A 13,042-nucleotide genomic window follows, 5' to 3' on the forward strand; every position below is an offset into this window, starting at 1 on the left:
GACAGGACAACTCCCGCTCATACATCTACAGGCAGGATAATCAACTTTTTGTTAAATCAGTACCTCATTAACAGACCCGCCATCCTCGCAACATCCTAGGAACTGTCAAAATTGAGATATGCCCTTCCCCAAGGGCTACATGAGTGATGTGCGCAAGTGTGCCTCTACCATCCTGTACTCCATTAAGAGTCTGGTTACAGCCGGGCGTGGTGGCGCACGCTTGTAATCCCAGCATTCCGGGGGCTGAGACGGGAAGATGGCGGTTCACTGACAGCCTCAGCTACTTAGTGAGGCCCTTTGCAACTTTGTGAGACCTTGTTTCAAAAACAGAAAGACTAAGCCGGGTGTGGCAGCACATGCTTGTAATCCCAGCATTTGGGAGGCTGAGACAGGAGGATCATGGTTAGCGGACAACCTCAGCTACTACTTAGTGACGGTCCTTTACAACTCGGTGAGACCCTGTTTCAAAAAAAGAATAAAAGTAGGGCTGGAGGTGTAGTTCAGAGGTAGAATGCCCCTGAGTTCCATCCCTAGTACCGCACATAAACAAATAAATAAATAGACTAAAAAATAGGGCTGAAGGTATAGCTCAGAGGTAGAATTCCCTTGGGTTCCATCCCCAGTACCGCAAAAAAAAAAAAAAAAAAAAAAGAAATCTGATTACAATACGCCAATAAAAAAAATTAAAAAAATTTTTAAATGATTTTTAAAACCTAAGAAGGAAGGAAGGAAGGAAGGAAAGAAAGAAAGAAAGAAAGAAAGAAAGAAAGAAAGAAAGAAAAAATATTCTGTGCATGGTGGTGCATGCTTGTAATCCCAGTACATGCGAGGCTAAGACCGGAGGATCACAGGTTCTAGGACAGTATCAACAATTTAGTGAGGTCCTCTGCAACTTAGTAAGATACTGTTTCAAAATTTAAAAATAAATAAATAAAACCAAGCTGGAAGTATAGCTCAGAGATAGAATGCCCAGTACCCAAAAATAAAAAATAAAAAATATGGTACTCAATGAAAAGGCACGGTGGAGAGGACCTTGGCCTTCCTGGGTAGCACAGCTTCTTCAGACCGCACAGGCATCTGCTGACCATGCTGCAGCTCACCTGCAAACAGCGCCCTCCATACACAGAAGTGCAGAAAAACAAAGCTCAGGCCTGCAACACGAGGGGGAAGAGCTCATCTCTGCCCTGCTGTTATTAGTCAGGGCCTTGGCAGGGGTATTCAGACACTCCCCAGCCACAGTCTGCTGACTGGCAGCTGCTCGCAGCCCTGGCCACACATGGTGCGTCATGGCCGCAGCCTCCCAAAATAAGCCGAAGATTGTAGTCAGCAAATCCCACCCGCAGGCCTCTCCACCTCCCTCCGCTGTGAAATCACAGGGGTTCCACCACAGGGGAGCTACTGATGGCCAGAAACCTGAGCTGTTCACACAGCTGGAATTCGAGAGACTGGAGCTGCTACTGCCTGATAGCAACTGAGTCGACACAGTAGTCGTGCTGGAGGGACCTAGCCTCAGCGAGTGCTTCCCGGTCTCGGCTGCAGACTGGACACGTGGCCATGGTCGGTGGCTGCTGGCTTGTTTTGCAGACACGGGGAAGCGTGCTGGGTGCCATGCCAAGAGTGAGAACAGCCCCAGGAGCACAGCCCCGGAGAATGTGCATAGCCCTGGGATTCCGTCCTGTTTCAACTGCGCTGAGAGGCAATGGGCAGAGAAGAGGGATGGGGATGGAGGACACCAGGGCACAGTCCAGTCTGGAATGACCAGTCCTCATCTGAGAGGGGCGGGCCTGGAGGGTAAAATGATGTGCTAAGTGCTGTCAATAAACCAAGACTTCGGGACCAGGCAGCCATTGACAGGAGCGCTTGCTGGGTCAAGCCAAGGGATGCACTTGAGGTTAAGGGTGTCCATGACAGGTACTGAACACTGAAGCAGGAATGTGGCACTTTTTCTCTGTCTTAAGCTGCGACCTAATGAGTAAACTGGATGTTGTTAGCCCTTGTTTATCTAGAATACACTAGAAGGGATCAAATACCATCAAGCATTTGCCTAAGGTCAAGTGGTTGTCAGGAGGCAGAGGTGATTAGCATCCCTGCCAATACACGCCACCGCCCTGTGGGGACAGCGCCAGGAGGGTGCACACTGACCCCCGTGGGCCTGCCCATGAGGTCCCAGGGCTCTGACCAGGGACAGCAAGTGAGCCTGGCCAGGGTTCAGCACAGACTCCTGCGGTACCCAACTCTGTGCGAACCAAAAGAGACTCCTGGAAAGAAGGCTTAATTTAAAAGTCACCCGCAACCGGAGCATGGTGCTGTGTGCTTGTATTCCCAGCATTTGGGAGGCTGAGACCAGAGGATCGCAGTGTGTGGACAGCCTCAGCTACTTAGTGAGGCCCTCTGCAACTCAGTGAGACCCTGTTTGAAAATAAAGATTAAAAACAGGGCTGCGGATGTAGCTTGGAGGTAGAATGCACCTGGGTTCCATCCCCAGTACCGCAAAAAAAAAAAAAAAAGTCACACCTGCAAATGTCACCTGTACATAGTCACAAGGAACAGTGTAACCCGTCACTTGGGCCGTGCAGTACAATGGCCCCTTGAAGCTCTGCCATCAGATGGACACGAGTTCAAATCCAGTCTTGGTCTTGGACTCACCCTCGGGGTTTTGCCAACCAGGGTTTCACCTTGACCTCCAACTTCCCAGGTATAAAATGGGTAGGTGGAGCCAAGCACAGTGCTGCGCACGCCTGATAAGCTGAGTACTTGGGAGTCTGAGACAGGAGGATCACAGGCTCAAGGCCAGCCAGCCTCAGCAACTTAATGAAACTCTGTCTCCAAATAAAAAATAAAATTGGCTGGAAGTGTAGCTCAGAGGCAGAAGCTCCTGGGCTCAATCCCTAGTACCACAAAATCCAAACAAACAGGTAAACAAACAACAAAAAGACAACCGCGTGAATGGCTCTGGGTGAAAGCTGTTATCGGCCCTGAGTACCCACCAGTTTCATTTGGCTTCTGTCAGGGTGTTCTTTTGCCAGAAAAATTCAACTACAGGAGACCTGCTCAGTGGTCTTGCAAGATCCAGGGCGTGAGCAGGAGAAAAGAGGCGCTTTGATAGGTGGCCTCTGCTCTGTAAGAACCACGGAGATCCCTGCATGCTGGCCAATGAAGTCACAGATATGGCTTCCCCCTCTAACCAAATTAAATGGTACAATGACTAAAAAAACAAAACAAAACTGAAATCCAAGAACAAATCGCAAAAATAATCTTCCAATGTAAACTGCAAATGCAGCTCCCCCAAAGGGCCTGCTCATCTTCTGAGGCAGAACCCGAATCGTCTGGCTAGTTCTACGCTAAGAACAGAATAGAAAGAAGGACCTGCAGATGCTCAGGAGCCGGCGATTCCATAGGCTGAGAGGTCATAAATAATCCTATACTATTTTCACTAGTAGGAGGAAACTTTACAATGATAATAAACATATAGGGGCACCATTTCATCCACTGGCCATGTACTGGCTCTATGGCAGGCCAAAGCATCCTGGGAGAGTCTCGTCAACACAAAAGTCCAGGAGGGATTACAGCCACATCCCCAGAAGCTAGCAGCCACCACACAGAGTGGGGACATCACGCCCCATCCTGAAAGCCACCTGGAGCTCCGGGGAGGCTGCCCCAGGGTTTCTGAGCACCCGCCTGCACAGCAGGCCTCGGGACCAATGGAAGAGGACCCGGCATGCCCCGTTCCCAGGCTGTGTGCTGGTAAAGGGCTAACACTTTGCAAGAGGACAGACCTAGACTTTTGCTTTAGGCCAGTGAGGCACCCACACTTTCCTTTGTTCTTGAAGACGGGATTCCTCTCCCGCCATCTCTGCAAGCGCTCCTGGTCATGGCATTTAGATTTTTTGAGCCCCTGCTTCTTCGATGATAACATGGGGTAATTATTCCTATCTTTCAATAAAGTTCTAAGAACTGGAGAATATATACATTTAAGTCCCCAGCTCACAGGCCCCTAAGATATTCATAATACATTAAAAGCCCTTTCCCCACTGGACAAAGCCTGGTGTCCCCTCCCTGGACACATTTCCTCCTTGCCTGCTCTCTCCTGTCCAGAGTGCAAAGGCAAGTGCCTGTCCCAGGCCTTGGCTCCTGCCACTCTGCTCCCAGGGACCCCCACCTCCCTGCCTGTGCCCTGACCATCCTTCCTTGCCGGCTTCTCACCTGTAGCAGGCACCAACTGCACGGTCTCCCTGCACTATGAACCGCCTGGCTTGACACTGGGACACAAATCCTCTTTGCCAGCTCTGGCTCCCAGGTGAGAGAGAGCAGCCTGGCGCCCCGTGGACATTGAGTAATCGATACACCAGACATCCCGGCTTGTTCTTACGAGACGCTGGATGTCTCAGCTTGTTCTTACATGACAAAACCTGGGAGCTATTGTGAAAAGGAGCGTGGCTGCCTTTGCAGGCAAAAACAATAATAATCATTACTATTAAAGAATTCTCTCCCCCCCCCCAAAAAAAAGCCTCAAACCAGCATACAACCAATGAGGGTGGAGGACAGAGGTCCCCCTCCTGCAGCCCTTGGCCTCCTGCAGTTCTGGGTCCCATTCTCTGGGCATCCAAACACCCCTCCCAGGTAACAGAGCTGAGTCTGGCCTGGGCCCGCCATATGAGCTGAAATCTCTCTCACCTGGCTGGTCTTCAAATGACACAGACCAAAATGGAAAAGTACTAGAAGCCACCCCATCTCAGACTTCCGAAATTTCAAAGGCAGCAAAAGTCACAGCCCTAAAGATGAGTCTGAAGCGCCCATGAATTGGAAAGCAGGGGCCGGAGGACTCCAAGATGCATGAACACCATCTGGCCACGGTGTGCTCAGAACCCAGAAGGGAGCTGGTTAGCAAAGTGGAGCCCCAGCAAACAGAAGCCCATCGAAAACCACACCCTTCTCTCCACCTGTGAGGGGCCATTCCTTGTTCAGAGCCATGCAGGTCTGAGAGCGGGGCTGTGCACAGGCCTGGCACCTCACCTACATACAGCTATCTTCATACCAGGAAGCCCAGTGCTACCCGGCTGCACCGGCAGCCTCATCTAACTGCTTCCTAAGAACAGATGTAAAAACTTAAAAGCAACTCAAAGAGCATCATAGCTAGAGAGGAGTCTTGGGCGTGGGGGGCTCTGCATCTAGACCAAAGAAACAATGTGGCCAGTCACTTTCCATCTATGTCCCTGGGCACAGGCTATGGCCAGGTTCCTCCTGCCCTGAAGGGCCCAAGGGTCAGCGCCTGTGAGCCCTACCCTACCTCCCGCCATCCCGGGCAGAGGGAGACTGCAGGGCTCTGTGCTGTAACAACTGGGTGTGCTAGGAAAGCTTCCAGGCTGAGGGGCCCAGAGGAGGGAGTCCCGTCAATCAACTGACCCTGGCATCTTTTCCTATTGGCTGTCCCTCAGCATCCATGGAGGGTGGTTCCAGCACCACCCCCATTCATCCCCAAACCCACAATTAAAAAATTGCTCAAGCCCCCATTAAAAAAAAAAAAAGCTTGGTATTTGTATATAACCTATTGATGTCCACCCATATGTTTTATATCATCCACACGCTGCGTATAATACTTAATCCAATGTCAGTGCTATGAAAATAGTTGTTATATCATTTAGGAAGGGACTAATAACTAGAAAAAAGATCTATATACATTGAGCACAGATATAACTCCTTATTTTAGAATATTTTTGATCCTAGGTTGGCTAAATACTCGGTTGCTGAATTTGAGAACCCAGGGCCAATTTAAACGGCATGTTTGAAGTGTTTGTTGTGCTAGCCAGATGTGGTGGGACATGTTTGTAATCCCAGTATTTGGGAGGCTGAGACAGGAGGATCGTGGTTCACGGGCAACCTCGGCTACTTAATGAGGCCCTTCGCAACACAGTGAGACCCTGTTTCAAAATAAAGAATAATAAATGGGGCTGGAGGTGTAGCTCGAAGGTGAAATGCCCCTGGGTTCCATCCCCAGTACTGCCAAAAAAAAAAAAAAAAAAAAAAAAAAAACACACACACAAAAAGGTTTGCTATTGCCCAAAAGCAGTATGGCAAGTCTAAACCTACTCTCATCCTGCAGAAGGAGAGCCTGCTTCTAGAGCAGAGAATGACCTTGTCAGGAACCAATAGCTTTTCCACTGCTGACAGAAGCAAGATAAGAACCTTAACACACCCTCCCCAGTGCAAGCCCCCAGCCCTGACCAACCAGACTGAGGTCCACCCTCTCAGAGGCAGCCCTTGCACAGCCCAGCAAAGGGCTCCCTGCAGCCGGGGCCAATTCAAATTCACACACACGTACATTAGGCACTGAATCCCCGCCGTGTGACACACCAGTGAGGTTTATGGTCTGAAGAAAAAACAGAAGAAAGAAAAGCTAGAGAGGACATTGTCGTCTCTTTAGAAGATAGGTCCAGATGCCACAGACTCCTACCACCTCTACCTGCGGATGGCCACGCCCTACCCGCCTTACTTGTAACTTGTGGCTTGACCTTGCAATGGGCAAGAGCAACTCACAAAATATTTCAAAAGCAATAAAGAAGAGGAAGGCCTTCACCCCAGAAAAAAGATGAAACCATTCCCTCCTATCTCAGCTGAAGGCAGATGGACGAATGCCCACTTGTGCTCGCAGGTGTACCAAGTACTGGCCAGCCCAAGGGAGGCTGCAGAAGGCTTCCTGAAATCTCCACTGCCTCTACATGCTGACCTTCGGAATCTCATGTTCTATTTCCACAGGTCTGCTTCAAAAGCAACTTTTCATTTCAAATGACTCACTTTGGGGCCACACGGCTGAATCGAGTCCCACATCCAAAGAGGGTGATAGGCAGAAATGGTCACAGGTCCCCAGAATAAAAGCTTGACAGCCACCGCCCTCCCTGGAAGAGAGTCACGGAGGAAAGTACTCCTTGTTAAGACCAAAGAGCATCCACAGGCAGCCTCTAGCCCGGGGCCTAGTGAGCACGGCCAGGTTCCGAGGCTTCGAGTGCCGTGACATCATGCGGATGAGGATGCTCCTACACTTGAAGGGTCAGGACGCAGGTGGGCTTGGTGAGGGGAACAGGCAGGCATGGTCAGGATGCAGGTGGGCTTGGTGAGGGGTTCACATTGTCCCACAGCCATTTTCCTAACCGCCCACCCTGTGTGGTTCTACGGGAAGCTGCCGAGCTCCAGCCCTTACCAGCTGTCAACTCTTCCCCAGTGGACTGTACCCTCTCCTCCTGCTGCTCCCTCAGTGGCTGATAACAGAGTGCATCGGCACAGTCCGAAGCCAGCATCACTATCACTGGCCCAGCTCTTCATGCCTGCTGCCTCCTTTGAGGCTCACAGCCAGCCCAGAAGGGGCGGCTGCTTTCCTCTGCTGGCCCCAGGAGGCCATAGGCCGCGGGCTTTGGTGGGCCAGCCCTGGGTCCTGGGGGGCAGGAACAGGGTGAGCCGGCAGAGCATACATAGACACCTGGGGTCCTGTCTCCATCGCTGATCTCAGCTCAGCTTTTAGCAAGTGTTTCTGCTGGACCGAAGCATGAGGCGCTGTGACGGACCTGCGTGTTTCCCAGCAAACCATGAGGCTGGTTGGGCTAGAAGAGCAGGGCTTGGTGAGGACATGATGGAGGAAAAAGCATTCATCACTGAGCCAGGAGGGCTGAGAACTCAGCCACGGCGCACAGCACAAGACGAGGTGAGAAGGATTAGCCATGGGTCTTCTGGCTAACCCTTCAGCTGAGTGAGATGCGGGGTGTCCCAAAGGTGCCTGCTCCCTCCTGACCTGGGGCTCCCTCCTGAAGGGGCTGCAGTGCCAAAGGACCTGCCCTGTCCCCTCAGGAGAAGCCCTGAGGGGATGCTGTCATCACCACTGATCATCTAGGCGTGAGCTACTATCTCTCTCTTCCTCCATGCAGACATTTATAATTAGAGCATTTTAACCTCAGAGGGAAACAAGGTCGGCTTTTATTTTTTTGCAATAGGATTGTGCCTCTGTGCTAATTAAAGATTTCCCCAGTGTGTACTGAGTCCTTTACCATTCCAGAGAAAAATCAAGACCGAAGAATTGATGCCTTTGCCTGGGCCTTCAAGACTCTCGCTTTTCATCTGTACAATCAATCAGAACCTCCTCGCTGGCCTCCATTTATTACAGGGTGGGATGAAATGGGCCTTTTTCCCCTCTCTCTCTCTCTCTCTCTCTCTCTCTCTCTCTCTCTCTCTCTCTCTCTCTCTCTCTTTTAACCACAAGATGGTAATAAACTGCTCTGTAGAAAGCAACCTCTATTTCTCTCCCTAGGCAGAGTTCCAGAAATAACTACCATTGAAGACACAGTGCTCTGGGTGCGTTGGCCTCACCTTCCCGGGCCCCAGACACAAACAGCCCTCTGAGCTAAGCTAACGGGGGAAGCAGGGCGCCAGTGGCTGGTGGCGGGCACAGCTGGAGAACAGGCAGGCGGGAGAGCCCTCAGATGAGCTCTGCACCCATGCCCGCTAAAGCCAGGCAGGCTAGACGTACTTCAGAGATGTGGAAAAAGAAAAATTAAATAAATAGTGAAAGCAAGAACAGGAGCAGGCCTTCTATGCCAGCATGCCCAACCGGCCATAAGCTGCTCTGGAAAAGAACAAGCCCCATACCCCACTTCAGCCCACACCCCGCTCCAGCCAAGAGTGGCAAGAGCCTACAGCTTCCAGACACTCTGTGGGCTCCTGGGCGAGGCTCTGGAATGTGTTGATAAAGGAGATCTGAGGTTCTCAGTGGGGCTGTGACGGCCCAGCACAGGCTGTTCCCGGTGCCCCCAGCCGCACACAGATGAAGGCTGCCAGGGCAGACGCCCCTTCCTGACACCCAGCTCCTGTCCTGGCAGCCTTCTGAACCTGCAGCCCAGCTCTCGGGGGACACTTCCAACTGAGAAACACATTCCGGCCACCCCAAGAGGAAGACAGGAGGCCCTTCAGCCTCACAAGAGGCCACCTGAGCTGGCCAGACAGGGAGCTAGCCAGAAAATCCACACACCCCACTGAGCCATCTGTTTCAAGGAGAAGCAGGAAAATCGGACTCCGGCAGCTTGCAAAGAGATAACGGCATCCCTGGCTGGTCCAGAGGGGCATGCCCGCTTAAAGCACCTGTTCTGATCTGCACTATTTCACGCCATGACCTGATCCGTCCCCAGCCGACACTCTCTCTCTCTCTCTGCTCCTCCAGGAGTCTTGGTGTGCTGGCAAGTCTCAGAGAGCACATGGCTGTGTTTCAGGCATCTGGAGCTTACAGAAGGCGTGCACGCACACACACGCGCGCGCGCACTTACACACACACACACACACACACACACACACACACACAAATGTACCCAGGCTCGCAGCTTACCTTCCTTCCTTGCACCCAGGGGCTCTTTCAGCCTGTGGCACTCATCCCCAATTCCCCTTGAGGAGAGCCCCTAGCAACATCTCTGAGAGGCGGAGGGGGCCTGCCTCCCGGGCTCCGCCCGCCACTGCAGCTCCTACAAGGTGAGAGAACCTGTAGACTGAGCAGGGACTTTGATTCTGCCAAAAAGCGCCTGAGCTATGTAAACAGGAAGGCGGGGCTTGGTGCAATCAGGTTTAGTGTAATTTGAACTCTGGCAGTGGAGGAGGCAGAGAAAGAATTCCTCCAAAGAGCCCTCAGCCAGACTTCTGCGTTCACTCCTCCACCTTCCACTGGCCGTCATCCAGAGCCAGCGCCGACCAGCTGCTTTTTCAAAAACCTCAGCTTCAGCGTCTACCTACTTTTTTCAAAATATCCAGCCAGAAAAATCTTTGCAGGACCTCTTCGGGGTCTTGGAGCGGTCCTGTGTCTTGTGTTTGAGGAGCGTGGGGGCTTTGTCAGTACTCATTGCACACAGCAGCACATTTTCTGCGCTGTCTGTAGCAGCTCCTTCTCTTCTCGGACCTAGCTGAGCTTCAGCCCGTGGCTGCCTGAGCATCAGCCCTGGCGCACACGCTTTTACTCTTTAAGTGAACAGCATCCACTACAACACACAAGGGAGGCCCTTTATATGTTGTCAGATCCACAGGGCACAATGAAGCTCCCTGTACATGTCACCTCTGAATCAGGAAGCAGAGGAGACACAATAGGCCTGGGACCTGAGCACAGGCGGAGGGTAACACACACCAGAGACAAAGCTGCAGCTCTCTTACAGAGCTGCACACAGCTTACAAGATATCAAGATAAGCTCAGTTCACCTTCGGGCGCAAGGATCTCTTTTATGATACGACAGAATGTCTTTCTTGTGCAAGCGGTGCTATTAAATCCGCTATTCTGTGAAGGGTATTGACTAACCCACCTTCCCATTCAAGGAAGCAGCAGTCTTGTTCCCCTCCTGCAAAAAATGTGGTCACCCCAGCAAAGGAAGGGGCCAGCTTATCTGATTATATTTTCTCTCCAAAGAACACATCTTTTTTCAAAGGAAAAGAGATTAGAAAAGATATTTGAATAATCTAGTTTAAGGGCTGAAATGAATGTCTATGCCTTTCCTAGACAACCGGATTACAGTGACAACCAGGAGCCCAGCCTTCCACAGCACTCAGATCTTACACACAAACGCATCACAAAACTTTACAAGGAAAAAAAAAAGCTAAGAAATCAATAACACGTAAGAGAACAAAACTATGTGTGCACTGACAGGTGGTGTCTTTTCTCCATTTCCAGAAGAAAAAAGTTCCAGGATGAGTTCTGTGTTGAAAAGGGTATTTTCTTGAGTGTGGCTCTGGGCTGGTTTAGTTTAGGGTTCAGATTTGGTCTTTGTGAATTTTCTTCGTGTTGACGCCAGCTTTATGAATGAGGTGCTATACATCTTCATGAACTATATGGTAACTAACGGCCCTTGGGTCCTCAGATCTTGCCGTTTGTGTGGCTGGGGCCAGTGAGCAGGCACAGCGAGATGCTTTCATTGTCCGCATGCTCCCTACCAGTGGGTTTTGGATTGCATGAGGCCTGCTCAGAATGTTAGTATTAAGTTCTCATGAAACAACATGGTCTTTTGAAGCTTTCCCAAAGGCAATTCTGTGACTCAGAGGGTTTTTGAAAGGCCCCAAACATTTTAAGCCTGAGAAGTTCTAATTTTGTATGCACATCTAATGAAGAACAGTGGGCCATCTAGCTTGGCTCTATGCGGCTCTCCCACCCTGTGCAGCAACCAGGAGGAGAAATGATGTGGCTTTTACCCACCACATTGGTCCAAGTTGCTCATTCCCACAATAAACATGGGCAGGTCTAAAGATTCCTCAAAGCTCACTTCACTTACATAATGTCACACACTGCCACTAAAGTGACCCTGATTAAAAAAAAAAAATGCCCTCTACAATCTGTGCTGGATATGTTAAATATTTCCAGTGAGGAACATTCACTTGGACTTTACTCAAGGGCCAGTTCTTCATGACATCTTAGAAAACAATAATGGGATAAAACTACTTCTAGTGTCTCTGTCCTTGGGCCTATGGAGAGAGCACCAGACTGTCTGCATGCAGCAGTGCGAGTTTAACATCAAAGGCTGTGAGAACGGCCACACAATTTTAATTACCTAGAGTCCGGGAATACCCACATAAGACAGTGGTTCCTGACTTTCAGTGGCTGACCTTGACTTCAAATAAGCTTTATATGGGAACCTAATATGAAGAATATAAGGAATAAAGCTGGGGACGGTGGCTGAGAGGCTTTTAGCAGGGGTAGATGGGGAGAAGGTGAGCCATTCTCTAAGCTTCAACTTGGAATCCAGAAGCTGCAGAAAGACGTGAAGTTAACTGACCCCAAAATATCACTATACCAAGACAGGCCCACTGTAAAGGGAAGGAGAAGCTGTTCCTCATAGGAACGTGTGTGTGTGTGTGTGTGTGTGTGTGTGTGTGTGTGTGTGTGTGTGTGGTTTCTCCTCTGTCCTGACAGCCCACGTGGGCTGGAGACATGGGTGTGAGGTTCACCTAGGGGTGCAGGATACCTGTCTCAAAAGAAACAAAGGACCCAAGACAAAGGGACAGCCTCAGCTTCGCCTCTGCCCTTAATGCTCTGGCCACCTTCCTTCCCCGTAAACTCCTGGCTCCTCTCTACTTGGAGACACTTTCCAAAGGGAAGAGTATTTGACAGTCACATACACATGCTCTAAACCCCACCACCACCCAGGCACTTCTAAGCCTGAAAGAGAGGAAAGACTTGTATGCACGCAGTCTTCCTCTTCAAGCGACAGGTGGAGACACAAGGTGAGGATGCTCCAGGGTGTTGGGATACGGAGGAAAATGGTGCCAAAATTCCTTGAATCTCACCAGCTGTGTTACCCATGCACTGGGTTACTGCTTCCTTCCTTCCTTCCTCTCCCTTCCTTCCTTCCTTCCTTCCTTCCTTTCCTTCCTTCCTCTCTCTTCCTTCCTTCCTTCCTTCCTTTCTCTCTTTCTTTCTTTCTTTCTTCCTTCCTTCCTTCCTTCCTTCCTTCCTTTCCTTCCTTCCTCTCTCTTCCTTCCTTCCTTCCTTTCTCTTTCTTTCTTTCTTTCTTTCTTCCTTCCTTCCTTCCTTCCTTTCTTTTCCTTCCTTCTCTCTCTCTCTCTCTCTCTCTCTCTCTCTCTCTCTCTCCCTCTTTTTGTGGTACTGGGGATGGACCTCAGAGCTTTGTACCTCCAAGATACCCCTAACCCTAGTTTTTAGTCTTTTTTATTTTTTGAAACAGGGTCTCACTGAGTTGCCAAGGGCCTCGATAAGTAGATGAGGCTGTCCATGAACCGCGATCCTCCGGTCTCAGCCTCCCGAATGTGGGTTACATTTTTAAAAGTCGGAGTTGGCAGAAATGAGAAATGCAATCGCAGAAGGGAATGCAGTGGTAATCCTGCCTGGCCTCTTCCTGGCGATGGGGAGAGAGGATCTCTCCACAGAAGTCACAGAAGCAAAGGGAAAGCGTGATTGGGAGTCATCATCGGACAACAAGTGCCAGGCCACACCAGAAGATGAGAAGCTCACCCAGAAGAGGGATCGGCTGACAGATGTTGGCAGAAGGGTGTGGCCAGAGCTGTTAAAGGAGCCAAGCAG

General features: G+C 50.5%; 1 protein-coding gene across 2 annotated transcripts in view; it reads right to left on the reverse strand.

Moving 5' to 3' along the window:
* Nucleotides 1-13,042, reverse strand: part of TNS3 (tensin 3) — a gene marked incomplete at both ends in the record, with an annotated part of 191,523 nt that overhangs the window by 62,008 nt on the left and 116,473 nt on the right. The window lies entirely within an intron of this gene.

Source organism: Muscardinus avellanarius (genome assembly GCF_963383645.1).
Source record: "Muscardinus avellanarius genome assembly, chromosome: 9".
NCBI lineage: Eukaryota > Metazoa > Chordata > Mammalia > Rodentia > Gliridae > Muscardinus > Muscardinus avellanarius.